The 14,918-nt window shown below is 41.3% G+C and overlaps 1 non-coding gene across 1 annotated transcript; it reads right to left on the bottom strand.

The window, feature by feature from the left end:
- Nucleotides 1-1,416: 1,416 nt before the first annotated feature.
- Nucleotides 1,417-1,562, bottom strand: LOC133246961 (small nucleolar RNA SNORA57). Its single transcript, XR_009736207.1, has one exon. It is a non-coding gene; the product is annotated as a small nucleolar RNA SNORA57 (small nucleolar RNA).
- Between the last annotated feature and the right edge of the window lie 13,356 nt (nucleotides 1,563-14,918).

Raw genomic sequence — 14,918 nt, 5'->3', positions numbered from 1 at the left:
AAGCTGGAAACATGAGTACACTTCACACCTAAATACTTCAGAATAGCAAAAAAATTTTTTTTCAAGTATAGTATATGGCCACTGGAGGGCTTCCAAATGCCATAAAATGCATTAGAAAGTAAATTATGGAAGTGAAAGTCGCTCAGTCGTGCGATTCTGCAACCCCATGGACTATACAGTCCCTGGAATTCTCTTGGCCAGAATACAGGAGTGGGTAACCTTTCCCTTCTCCAGGGTATCTTCTTGACCCAAGAATCAAACTGGGTCCTCCTGCATTGCTGGCGGACTCTTTACCAACTGAGCTATCAGGAAAGTCCAAATTAGTCTATAGTGTTTAAGTTGTCCCGTCCTGGGGAAGGTCTAGGCAAGAAGCTGCATGGAGTGTAAAGGGCATCAATCAAACAGAGAGACCCAATCTGAAATCCAGCAAAACTGCAACATTTTTTATTTTTACCCTCATACCTCTCCTCCTCTTTTTACAGCTCCTTCAGTTATAAAAGAGAAAACACATAACTGGCCCCTCTCCCACTCAAATGATTTGTGCTACTGAAGGTAGAAACTCTTTAAATCAGAATCTCAGAAAACTTGATGGAAATCAAGATGTTATATTTGCAGAAATGAGCTGGCATCATGAACTCAATGTTAACTTTCCATGAGGGCAGGAGCTTAGTTTATCATTTATCCCTAGCATGTAGAACACATACTAGTGCTCAATAAATATACACTGAAGGAGTGGGTGAATTCAAATGCTTAATTCGAAATATAATATTCATATATTTCCTGTCATTTCTAATCAAAGAGGTTTTTCTAAAATAAAAATAAGCCTCAACTTAAAAATAAGCGCATAGGTTGATTATCTAGAGCTAGAGCTGCAATTATACAGAAATGGCACGTTTTCCATATGCAGTGGGAACTTCGGCGCAAGCCTATAGTGTATCCACCACTGAGGCTCACCTGACTGGTGAGCAGGTTTTGCCGAAGCCCCTGGCTGGGCAGAAGCCGCACTGCCTTTTGATGGAGACCACAGGAAAGCTTCACAGAATTGTTAGGGCACTTCTCAAACACACCCTGGGACTTCCTAGAAACAAATATGAAGTCTGTTTGTGAACCAGTGGGGACGAGTCAGTGGAATCTGAATTATTGCTATTGATATTATTCTCCTTTTGGGCTTTTAGACTGGTGATACCTGAGGAAATTCAAATGTGCTGCAACTTTAAAATTACCTTGTTAAGGTGATCATTTTCTTTGAGATTTCCTTGGCCTGGAAGAGTATTTCCATATTCAGCACAAGTTCATCAAGCTAGCACACATCTCAACAGCTACTGTGATTTTTTTTTTCTTTTTTTCTTCCTTTTTCTTTTTTCCTTTCTCTTTTTCTTTTTTTTTCTCCGCCCCCACCCCCATCTTTTTTTCCCTCTGTGTCCCAGCGCTTGAGGATAGAACCAGTAGACTTGTGGCCTCTGTTACTGAAGACATGACTCCGAGGGGGCCAGAGCCCATCCCTCATCTGTACCTTATGCAGATCAGGACTGCACGCCCGGCCCCCCGCCAAGAAAAGGAGGGTCCACAGGCACCGTCTCCCTCCCTGAGATCCCCAGCCCAACCCCCACGTTTACTCGGCCACACTCACTCAGTTTTTAAAAAAAAACAAACAAACATATATTTTTGTCTCTTTAAGAGAATGAGAGACAAATTGTTTCTTAATGTGTCTATATAGAGGGCAACATAAATAAATAATAATTTCAGATCTATCCGTTTTCCTGTTAGAGATCACAGTTGGTGGCCTACCTAGATGGGAATCAAGGACAAACAAGATTTAAAATCCATAAAATCACCTTGTATTTTATACTCAAAATAGGTATTTAGAGAAATTTCATGGCATAAGCTATAAAAGGTTAAATGTCCAAAGTAATCTGCTACAGCAAGTGCTACCCTCGCACTAAAGGTAGGTAAGATCTGCAGGCCCCTATAGATTTTCAAATAGCCCAATGAAGACGGTCATTAAAACATACTTTAGAAAAAGCACATTCTTCCAAGTGAGCCATCAGAGGCTCCCTGCCACTTGGTATAATGTGATAGAATCCAAGCAATTGGATATTGGTGGGAGGTGGTTGACTGAGACCAAATATTCATTTGTTCTTTCTCAGAATGTTGCTTCTCTATGTCAAGGTTTACACTAACCACAGGTACATTCAGTGAAATAAGAAACAAGTAGCAAGCGTCATTTTCATAAAGGTAAATTCATCCAACTGAATTGGATTCCTTTTCTGTCTTTAGTAAAGTCGCTCAGTCGTGTCCAATTCTTTGCGACCTCATGGGCAGTAGCCTGCACCAGGCTCCTCCGTCCATGGGATTTTCTAGGCAAGAGTACTGGAGTGGGTTGCCATTTCCTTCTCCAGGGAATCTTCCTGACCCAGGGATCAAACCCAGGTCTCCCGCATTGTAGACAAACGCTTTACCATCTGAACCACCGAGGAAGTCCCACAGTGTCTTTATGACCTTCCTATTTATTTTGGTGTTAAGATATCCTTTTTGTTAATAGTGGTAATGAATGATAGCTTCATGTTTTCATTGTACTTACCTGAGTAAAAATGAAAGTAAAAAACTCCGTGTTAGTCTCCAAAATTATCTTGAAAATTTAATTGTACATGAAAAGTCCAATGTCTGGAAAAGTCAAAAAGTCTCTTCCAAATTAAGATTCTGTAATGCAAAAATCAAATAATCAACAACTCTATGAATTCATCTTCCCTATTCAGGTACTGGACATGAAACTGAATAAATAGAAAACTATTGGTTGTTAGGGCAGGAGTTCCTCCATTTTCAGCCCCGTAAAGCATCTGAAATTCCCTCAAGGAATGTAATAAAATTAACTAATACAACATAGCTTCTGAAGTCAATTGCCTAAGCTCTGACATTTACCAATTGCATTATCTTGGTCAAACTACTTAACCCAGTTTGTGCCTTAATTTCTTTATGCATAGAATGAAGATAATAATAGTGTCTACATCACAGGGCTGTTGTGAATATTAAATCAGGGAACTTAAAAAAGATTTCATCATCACTTTTTTATCATCATAAACTGAAACTCTGTACCGATTAAACAATAACTACCCATTACCTCCGGAGAAGGTAATGGCACCCCACTCCAGTACTCTTGCCTGGAAAATCCCATGGATGCAGGAGCCTGGTGGGCCGCAGTCCATGGGGTCACCAAGAGTCGGACAAGACTCAGCGACTTCACTTTCACTTTTCACTTTCCTGCATTGGAGAAGGCAAGGGCAACCCACTCCAGTGTCCTTGCCTGGAGAATCCCAGGGATGGGGGAGCCTTGTGGGCTGCCGTCTACGGGGTCGTGCAGAGTCGGACACGACTGAAGCGACTTAGCAGCTTAGCAGCACCCATTACCTCATTCCCTGGGCTTCCCTAATGGCTCAATGATAAAGAATCCACCCGCCAATGCAGGAGATGTGGGTTCACAGGCTCGACCCCTGAGTCAGAAAGATCCCCTGGTTAAGGAAATGGCAATCCATTCCAGTATTCTTGCTGGGAAAATCCCATGGATAGAAGAGCCTGGAGGGCTACAGTCCATAGATGGCAAAGAGTTGGACACGACTTACCAAGTAAACAACAACAACCCCATCCCCCAGCCGCTTGGTAAACACCATTCTACTTTTCATCTCTATGAATCTGACTAATCCAGGCACCTTAAATAAGTGCAGTCATACAATATTTGCCTTCTGTGTCTGCCTTACTTCAGTTAGCATAAAGTTTCCAAGCTTTACTCATGTTGTAGTATGTATCAGAACTTTTTAAGGTTAAAATATTCACCTCTATGGATATACCACATTTTGTTCATTTATCAATAAAAACTTAGGTTGTTTCCACCTTTTGGCTATTGTCATATTATATATCCTTAATAAATTACTTGAATTATTCTTTAAAATAAAACTTACTACTTTTGAGAGGATCTAATATGCAAGACACAAAATCAAACAACAATTTACTCTGAGTTTCATATCTCATCACCACCAAATAATTGGACTGTGTTGATAAAATTACTGTGATGGGCTTCTCTGGTGGCTCAGATGGTAAAGAACCTGCCTGCAATGTGGGAGACCTGGGTTCGATCCCTGGGTTGGGAAGATCTCCTGGAGGAGAGCATGGCAACCCACTCCAGTATTTTTGCTTGGAGAATCCCCATGGACAGGGGAGCCTGGCATGGTATATAGTCCATGGAGTCACAAAGAGTTGGACATGATTGCGTGACTAAGCACACACATGTAGTAGGTAATTCATCTTTCTGCAATATCATTGCAAGTCACTTAAGCTCTCTTAATTTCATCATCTGTAGAATAAGAATAATAGACATCAAAAGCAACAAAAGCAAAAATAAACAAGTGGGGCTATATCAAATTTAAAAACTTCTGCACAGCAAAGGAAACCATCAATAAAATGAAAAGGCAATCTACTCAAACGGGAGAAAATATTTGTGAATCATATACCTGATAAGTGGTTAATATCTAAAAATATAATGAACTCATATAATTCAATATCAGAAAACAAATAATCGGATTAAAAACTGCATAGAACAGTTTTCCCTGAATAGGTTTCCCTGGAAGCTCAGCTGGTAAAGAATTCGTCTGCAATGCCGGAGACCCCAGTTCAATTCTTGGGTCAGGAAGATCCCATGGAGAAGGGATAGGCTACCCACTCCAATATTCCTGGGCTTCCCTGGTGGCTCAGATGGTAAAGGGTCTGCCTGCAATGCAGAGACCTGTGTTCGATCCCTGGGTTGGGAAGATCCCCTGGAGGAGGGCATGACAACTCACTCCAGTATTCTTGTCTGGAGAATTCCCCCGTGGACAGAGGAGCCTGGTGGGCTACAGTTCATGGGGTCACAAGAGTTGGACATGACTGAGTGACTAAGCACAGCACAGCACAGAAGATAGCACAAGCTTTTCCCCAAAGACATACAGATAACTGGTTAGCAGGTACATGAAAAGATGCTCTATGTCATTAATCTTCAGGAAAATGCAAATCAAAATCACAGTGAGATATCGCCTCATATCTGTTAGAGTGGCTGTTATCAAAAAGACTAGAAGTAAGTGTTGAAAAGGATGCAGAGCAAGGGAACCCTTCTGCATTGTTGGTGGAAATGTCAATTGGTGCAATCACTATGGGAAACAGTACTTAGATTCCTTAAAAAATTGAGAATAAAACTACCATATGATCCAGAAATTCTGTTGCAGTCAGGGGGACCCTTTCCAGGGCCCGAGTGGGCACTTGTCTAACACTCAGAAATGAACTGTCTGAGGAGACACACATGCTGACAAAGCATGATGCTTTATTGGGAAGGGGCGCCTGGGCAGAGGGCAGGAGGGTAAGGGAACCCAGGGAGACTGCTCTGTCAGGTGGCTTGCAATCTCGGGTTCTGTGGTGAAGGGGTGGGCATGCACTGCTCAGCCAAGATGGGTGCCAACAAGAAGGATTTGTGGAGGTGGTAGGACTCAGGACACATGGCCACATGGCATTTCCTTTTGACCTTTCTCAAATTTCTTCCAGTCGGTGGTGGCTTGTTAGTGCCGTGTTCCTTACCAGGCCCTCCTGTTGTAAAATAACTCACACAAATTGTTACTATGGTGCCTGGACAGGGTGGGCAGTTTTAATCATTGTGTTTCCTCTAACAATTCTGCTGCTGCTGCTGCTAAGTCGCTTCAGTCATGTCCGACTCTGTGCGACCCCAGAGACGGCAGCCCACCAGGTGCCCCTGTCCCTGGGATTCTCCAGGCAAGAACACTGGAGTGGGTTGCCATTTATTTATTCATTAATTGAAAAAGATGAACGCACCCCAATCAAGACAGCCTTTTGTTACAGCAACCGAGATGTGGAAACAACCCAAGTGTCCACTGATGGATGAATGGATTAAGAACTGTGATATATACATATACACACATACACAATGGAATATTATTCAGCCATAAAAGAATGAAATCTTACCATTTACAAGCTCAAGGGTATCATGCTAAGTGAAAAAGTCAGAGAAAGACAAATACTGTATGATCTCTCTTAAATGTGGAGTTGTATACGAAGCCAAGTGTATAGACACAGAGAACAGACTGGCGGTTGCCAGAGGTAGGGGGTGGGAAGTGAAAAAAATGGTGAATTATGTTGTTTTGTTTTTGGCCATGCCTTGCAGCTTGCAGGCTCTTAGTTCCCCAAACAGGGATTGAATCCCAGCTATCACAGTGAAAACACTGAGTCTTAACCTGCCAGGAAGAACAATAAAAGTATCCACCTTTTAAGTACTACATAAATTTAAATACTATACAATATAAATGCTGTTTTTGTTATTATCTATCAGTCTGTCAGTTCAATATTTCAGGTATAACAAATAATATTGGCTGCCCACCCAATGTCCATTTTGTTCCTTCTCCTTCCTAACTGCTCCTTTGTTCAAATACCTACCTCTTGTCCTTACAGGCCATGAGATTTATAGATGCTAGCCAAACTCCCAGCTCCAGGAAACTCATGTTAGCCAATAAAATTTCTTATGGTTTAGACCAATTGGCGTTTAACCAGATCACTTGTAGCTGAAAGCATCATAACTGGCACAGATCAATCTTAACTTCCAAAGAGAATTATAACACTAGACTGATTGCTGGTACTAAAGTTGGATAAACAGGTCCATGGAAAGGGGAAAAAGAAAAAAGGAAGGATGAAAAAATGTGAAGAAAGTGAGTCTTAGATTATGTCTTCAACAAATAACAAATGTATATCATCACCCAAAGATTAAAAAAAAATTTTTTTTGAAGAATGGCAAGAGTTAAAGGATGAATGAAGCGGTGTCCTAATATGTTAAAAATAATAGTACTAGCATGAGGAATATCACACATCTCTACTTCACTGTGAAAAGTGATGATCAGCTAAATGAAGGCACATTCAGTTCTCTCATCTCTGTAGACAGAAGTGAGGGATGTAATTACTAGCATAAGGGCTACAGAGATCATATGAAGTTAAGGGGAAAGTAACTTGACCATTATACAACTTCTTAGGGGTTAAGTAAAACCCTGCAATCATGCTATTTAACTTGCCACTGGCTAACTCACTATTACAAAAAAATATCTGTTTTCTCATTCTACTCTGTTGTAATAATAAAGAATTTCTCTGGTCTTTGTTCTGAGTTCCTGTCACCTGGCCTCTAGGGGAATTTTCTGAATGATAAGAGTATCTGTGTTATTCATAAGCGTCTTGGATCACACTGATTTTATCTAATGACATGGCTCAGGATGGGGCTTAGTTACCAGAAAGACCAACCAAGTGTTAAGAGGGTTGAGCTTTGAGTCACCTAGACCTTCAGAAAAGGAAGGAAGGCTGGAGATAGAGTTCAGTCATATGACCAATGTTAGTTCCTAAATAATGAAAATGTAGTAAAAACTCTGGAAACTAAGGCTCAGTGGAGTTTCCTGTGGTGAACATACTGATATTCTGGAAGGATGACGTGCCTTGATTCTGCGGGTAGAGGGTGTGAAAGCTGTGTCCAGGACCTTCCAAGACTTCAATTTTAGCACATTATACTTTTCATAAATCAAGTTAAACACTTGGTTTTATACTTCACTATTTGTGTATCTTTCTCTCCTCTCTAGTCTGTAATGTCCTAAAGGGCACTGGGTGAGTCTTGTTGCTTTTAGGATCCTCACAGTGTCTAAGATCAGGGCCCAATAAAACAGGGAGTAGGACATAATCTTTAAATGATATATCCATTAAGGATAAGACATAAGGTAGTTAGAACCAATTAGGCCCAAGATGGTAGAAAAGCTGACTTCAGTAGACCTTGAGACTCACTATAATACATTTAGCAGGCTAAAGACACACTCACCGGCCATAGGACTGTTCTGAGGCTGACTGTCAAAAAAGTGGGTGGTGAGCCAGTTCCTGGAAATCCCCATCTCCTCCCCCAAATAGGTGGAATATACTCTTACGTCTTAGCCTATGAGATTAACCAACCACCCCATATTTTGGGGTAACTCTGTCTTCTGAGATGGACTGCACTTTGTCTATGGCATATGTACTCTCTAAATAAAACTGCTTTCACTTTACTGTGGCTGTCTTTTGAATTCTTCCTTGAGTAAAGCCAAGAATCCTCACTTGGTGGCCCATCCCAGCAATTCACCTGAGACCTGGGGTGTGACTACCCTCTCGCACCCCATTTTTCCTGCAACTACAGGGTTTAGAATGCTGAAGGACTAGGGAAGAACCAAACAGCAATCTCAAGGGGATGCTAATGCTCTTCTTCAGAGCGTGGCTGAGAGTCTTGCTTTTTGGAGCACTCATGATGTTTGCTAGTTTCTAAGCATGATTCTCCAGCCTACTCAAAATACTGGTATCTTTCCCCTTTGCTTAAGTTGGCTGAAACTGGTTTATAATGCTTACAGATGAACTCTGACAGGAGAAAGCAAAAGCAGCTTGTTCTTTCTGCAGTTTTCAGTAACCTTTCCTGGTACCTAGCCATCTGAATCCTTTCCAGTTTGTGTAACAGAAAGATTCAGAATTATACAAGCCTTAGTGTAGTGAATGATAAGTAATTCACATTTATACCAAATGTTCATGGAACAATCTTGGAAATAAAAATACAAGGAATCCTTCTGTGGATTTAACATTTAACTTTTAATGCTAACTTTTACCAAGTTGCAACAAACATAGAAATACCAGCCAAGACAGCTACAGATGAAACAAAGTCAAGTGAGATCTGATGATTAAGATGGGTGTCAAGTGAATGAGACTCTGTACTGAAATGAGAGAGAAATACTTAATAGGACTATATTAAGACATATATGAGAAAAAAAGATAAAAGCAATTATTTTTGTTTGATTTGGCACTGGCCAGGCTTCAGCTGGATCAAGCTATATTCAATTTTACATGCCAGGCTGTAGGAACAAAACAAAACAAAACAACTTGGAGAGTGTTCAGAGAACAGAACTGATTAAAGTTTGGCTAAATTAGACCTATGAGAAATTGTCAAAAGAACTGGGCATGTTCAGTCAAATGCAAAACATTTAGGCAGGATGAACAATTAAGTACAAGTATATGAAAAGATGGTTCCCAAGTCTGAGGTTTAGGTTAAACAGACAGTTGAAAATCATGGGATTAAGAACATAAAACAGAGCAATGTTAAGTGTGGAGTAAATATTGTGAAAACAAACGAAAAAGCTTTAAAGAAAGTGATGAATGGATGTATTTGTCAGAATTCTTCACATACCACTATTAAAACAAATTCAATTTTAGGCTTAAATAGAAATAATCTAGAAAATGGAGAGAAAACATATTTTGATGGGTTGCATTTAAAAAGGGAAAATTTTCAGATCAAATATGAAGAACGTTTTTTAAGAAAAAAATGGTCTACCTGGGAGCCTTCTTTGGGATCCAGGTTTATCAGAAGAGAGAGAAGCCCTGATACTAAGTGTCTCAGCTCCTGAATGAGGATAATTCCCTCATGTGTGTGGTTTTGGGAACGGGTGCAGTGTAGTGAGCAGCTTGTCTGGCGTCTAGAGGAACCCTCATTAAAGATTCCCCATGGACTTCCCTGAGGGTACAGTGGCCAAGATTCTGCTCTCCCACTCCACACACCCAATGCAGGAGGCCTGGGTTTGGTCCCTGGCCAGGGAACCACATCCTGCATGCTGCAACTAAGACCCGACACAGGTAAATAAGTACTTAAAAAAAAAGAACAAGATAAAAAAAACTCCCAGAAACGCCCACCAAGATACATGATTCTCTCCAGATGGTCCCTGTTAATTATCCTTTCTCTTTGTCAAATAGAAACAGTTCCTTCTCTGAAGTAACTTCTGCTATTTGGAGGTCTTGTTGGGCAAAGCAAGTAGCAAACTATTTGTTCTCCAGTATACCCTCTACTTCTTAAAAAAAATTAGAATATAATTGCTTTACAATATTGTGTTCGTTTCTACAGTACAATGAAGTGGATCAGTGATATGTCTACATATGTTGCCTCCCTCTTGGACTTCCCTCCAAAAAGACAACCTTCAGAATGGGAGAAAATATTTGCAAATGAAGCAATGGACAAAGGATTCTCCAGAATATACAAACAACTGAGCTGACCTGCCTCTTGAGAAACCTGTATGCAGGACAGGAAGCAATAGTTAGAACTGGACATGGAACAACACACCGGTTCCCAAAGGAACCAGAGTACGTAGTCCAGGAAAAGGAGTAAATCAAGGCTGTATATTGTCACCCTGCTTATTTAACTTATACGCAGAGTACATCATGAGAAACACTGGGCTGGAGGAAGTACAAGCTGGAATCAAGATTGCCAGGAGAAATATCAATAACCTCAGATGACACCACCCTTACGGCAGAAAGTGAAGAACTAAAGAGCCTCTTGATGAAAGTCAAAGAGGAGAGTGAAAAAGTTGGCTTAAAGCTCAACATTCAGAAAACTAAGATCATGGCATGCAGTCCCATCACTTCACGGCAAATAGATGGGGAAACAGTGGAAACAGTGGCTGACTTTATTTTTCTGGGCTCCAAAATCACTGCAGACCGTGACTGCAGCCATGAAATTAGATGACACTTACTCCTTGGAAGGAAAGTTATGACCAACCTAGACAGCATATTGAAAAGCAGAGACATTATTTTGTCCACAAGGTCCATCTAGTCAAGGCTATGGTTTTTCCAGTGGTCATGTATGGATGTGAGTGTTGGACTATAAAGAAAGCTGAGCACAGAAGAATTGATGCTTTTGAACTGTGGTGTTGGAGAAGACTCTTGAGAGTCCCTTGGACTGCAAGGAGATCCAACTAGTCCATCCTAAAGATCAGTACTGGGTGTTCACTGGTAGGACTGATGTTGAAGCTGAAACTCCAATACTTTGGCCACCTGATGCTTAGAGCTGACTCATTTGAAAAGACCCTGATGGTGGGAAAGATTGAAGGCAGGAGGAGAAGGGGATGACAGAGGATGAGATGGTTGGATGGCATCACTGACTCAATGGACATGGGTTTGGGTAGACTCTGGGAGTTGGAGATGGACAGTGAGGCCTGGTGTGCTGCAGTTCATGGGGTCGCAGAGTGTTGGACACAACTGAGTGACTGAAATGAACTGATGGAGCTCAAAATCAAAGAAAACAAACCAATCAAAAAATGGATGGAAGACCTAAATAGACATCTGTCCAAAGAAGACACATAGATGGCCAAGAGCCACATGAAAAGATGCTCAACATCACTAATCATTAGAGAAATGTAAATCAAAACTACAATGAGGTATCACTTTACACTGGTCAGAATGGCCATCATCAAAAAAAATCTATAAATAAAAAATACTGGAGAGGGTATGGAGAAAAAGGAACAGTGTTGTACTGTTGGGAATGTAAATTGATACAGCTACCGGAGTTGGTGATGGACAGGGAAGCTTGGTGTGCTGCAGTTCATGGGGCCGCAAAGAGTCGGACACGACTGAGTGACTGAACTGAACTGACTGTGGAGAACAGCATGGAGGTTCCTTAAAAAACTAAAAACAGAATTATTGTATGACATAGCAATCCCACTACTGGGCATATTCTCTGAGAAAATCATAATTCAAAAGGACACATATAAACCCCATTGTACTCTTTACTTCTTAAATACAGAAGGAGATGAAACCAGGAAATTTGAACCACTTTCTTTTACTTTAAAGTTGTTTTACCAGCCTCATAATTTAGTTTTTAACTTAGATGCAGACATTCTAACAGTAATCTCATTGAAGTGTTCTTGTTTCCTCTTTAGGTTTGGCACCTGAATCCTGCACCTATTTGTTTGTTTACTACAACTTTGATACCAATTACAGTGTGTAGGTTTTCTTCCCCCTCTCCCCCCCATCAATCAATTCTCAGTTACCAACTGGGTGTCCTACTACTTAATTCAGTTCTGACACTATCTACCAGGAGATAGCATCCGATCCCACTGGTTAAGGTTCAGTCCCATCATGACACCCTCTACCGCAGACAGAAATCAGAGATCCCAGTGGTTATCTGTGCTTTTAACTAACTGGCTATAAAAAAAAGGTTCCCACAACCCCTTCCCAGGGTTTGATTAATTTGTTCCTAGTACCCATGGAAACATTTTACTATGAGGTCTCTGGTCTATCATGAAAGGATTTAACTCTTTCAAAGAGTGCCAATTCTTTCCTTGCCTTATGCCAGTTCCACAGCACCCCCTTACAACACACCTGACAAAAGTTAATGATTAATTAGTGCACGTTCCCACGATTCTCTTAGACATAAATGAGCCTAGATTCAAGTTGTAAAATTAGGTAGTACCCTCAGGTCTGCAGTATCTTTGAAAAAACAAGACCAGCAACTCTGTGATAGAATATGCTATCCAGTATCACAGGGCAAAGTCCTGACAGGACAGTCTGATGAAGCTGTTAACAAGATCAAAAAGGTTCCAGATAGCACTGGAGTGTGGAAGACCAGCACTGGAGCGTGTGATCAGTGGTGAAAAGAAAACCTGGTATCTGTAACATATTTAACTCATGACATCGAAGTTAAGAGTGTTCATACAAATTTCATTGTATTAATCTTTTAGTTTTTTATTTTATTTGACCATGGAGAAGGCACTGGCACCCCACTCCAGTACTCTTGCCTGGAAAATCCCATGGACGGAGGAGTCTAGTAGGCTGAAGTCCATGGGGTTGCTAAGAGTCGTGTCACTTTCCCTTTTCCCTTTCATGCATTGGAGAAGGAAATGGCAACCCACTCCAGTGTTCTTGCCTGGATAATCCCAGGGACGGAGGAGCCTGGTGAGCTGCCGTCTGTGGGGTCGCACAGAGTCAGACACGACTGAAGCGACTTAGCAGCAGCAGCAGCATGGCTTGCAGGATCTTACCCGACCGTGAATTGAACCTGGGCAGCCGTCAGTCAAAGTGTGGAGTCCTAACCACTGGACAGCCAGGGAATTCCCTTTGTTCAAAAGAAAAAGTTGGGGTATTGAATCTTAATTTCCTATTGGGCCCCCTTTCCTCCCTAATCTGGCTTCATTATACTGTTTTGATATCTTCCTGACAGTAATTTTCTTGTTGCTATTATGTTATTACTATGTATGCTTATTGGATAAATAAATCTTTAGGAACCAGAGAAATGTTTTAATGACTGAAAATCAAAATAAATACATCTTATTAACAATTCAGGCAAGCAAATAGTTAACTCATTTTTTAAATTAAGACTTTAAATATGAACATGCAGTACATTCACATGGCTTAACATTCCACAGATACAAGAGGACATACAATAGAAGTTTCCCTTTCATGCTGGTCCTGGCTATTCAGTTCCTCCTCCCAGAGACAGTTAATGCTATCATTTTCTTTGGATCATCTTCCCGGGGACAAAAGTACTTGTTTAAATTTAATAAAAAGATATAGGAAGAGCCAAAAGATAATTTAGGACTGTTTTCAGTGTTATGCTGTAAACATGTCAAATTTCAGCAGATCCAGAGAGATACACCTTCATTGTATTTTTCACTACCAAAATGTGGTCAGGACATTCCTGTTTACAAAAGAAGCTGTGCAATGCTGGACATCTGGTTTTTAAGTGAACACCCCTGAACAACCGCCTACAATCAGTTCACTGGCTCCACTGCTGGAGTATGCTGCTGCTGCTGCTAAGTCACTTCAGTCGTGTCTGACTCTGTGTGACCCCATAGACGGCAGCCCACTAGGCTCCCCCATCCCTGGGATTCTCCAGGCAAGAACACTGGAGTGGATTACCATTTCCTTCTCCAGTGCATAGAAGTGAAAAGTGAAAGTGAAGTCGCTCAGTCATGTCCGACTCTTTGCAACCCCATGGACTGCAGCCTACTAGGCTCCTCCGTCCATGGGATTTTCCAGGCAAGGGTACTGGAGTGGGGTGCCATCACCTTCTCCACTGCTGGAGTATAGCCTGTAGCTAATGTGTTCCACAGCTACAGAGTAAAGAGGGGTCAGATAGGCACTTGTCCTTACAGTTCAGGCCAATATCACATGGTATTTTAAAAATGTACAGAAGAAAAATCATCTCATTCATATGGCATGGCAAAGAACTGAGTCTCAACCATGTGCTGGTTCAGATTCAAAGCTTTTGAGAGCAAAAATACAGGCCAAATAATAACCCTGTTTAGTGACACTTCTCTAGTCTAATTCTATAGCATAAATTCTGGGGTGGAATTTATGAAGACAAAAATTTAAAAAAGACTGATGTAACAGTTTTATTTTCAATAGCAATGTTTACAACAAATTACAAATTATATCCTTAATAAATATTTAAACTTATGAAATAGAAATTTTGAATTTCAACTTAAAAGTTATGTAAGGAGGTGAATAAGTGAAGTCGCTCAGTCGTGTCCGACTCTTTGAGACCCCATGGACTGTAGCCCGCCAGGCTCCTCTGTCCATGGGATTCTCCAGGCAAGAATACTGGAGTGGGTTGCCATTTCCTTCTCCAGGGGATCTTCCCAACCCAGGGATCAAAGCCGGGTCTCCTGCATTGCAGGCAGACGCTTTATCCTCTGAGCCACCAGGGAAGCCCTAAGGAGGTGAATAGTTTTTCAAATTCTTTTAGAGACACACACATGCCTGAGAATCACTTTCTAATCAATAAATACTGGACTCTCAATCATCTCCACCTCTGTGGGCGACTTTGAGCACTCCATTCTGGGCTTAAAGCGGGAGGTGGGGGTGGGAGAGACTGGTGGGACGGTGAGACGAAGGAAGGTAGGCAGAACTAGGCCAGCAACGAGTATCTGCTGAAGGCCCTGCTCAGTGTGGCCTTGTGACTACCCATCCTAGTGGCTGGAACTGCTGCCATCCTGTCCTTTGTTACAAAACTCACCACGAGGCCAGCAAAGGATGAGGGAGCTGTGAGGATCAGGGGCCTTCAACTCACAACCGAATTATCC

The sequence above is a fragment of the Bos javanicus genome, chromosome 4 (assembly GCF_032452875.1).
Source record: "Bos javanicus breed banteng chromosome 4, ARS-OSU_banteng_1.0, whole genome shotgun sequence".
Classification (NCBI taxonomy): Eukaryota; Metazoa; Chordata; class Mammalia; order Artiodactyla; family Bovidae; genus Bos; species Bos javanicus.
This window is presented reverse-complemented; position numbering and strand designations above follow the sequence as displayed.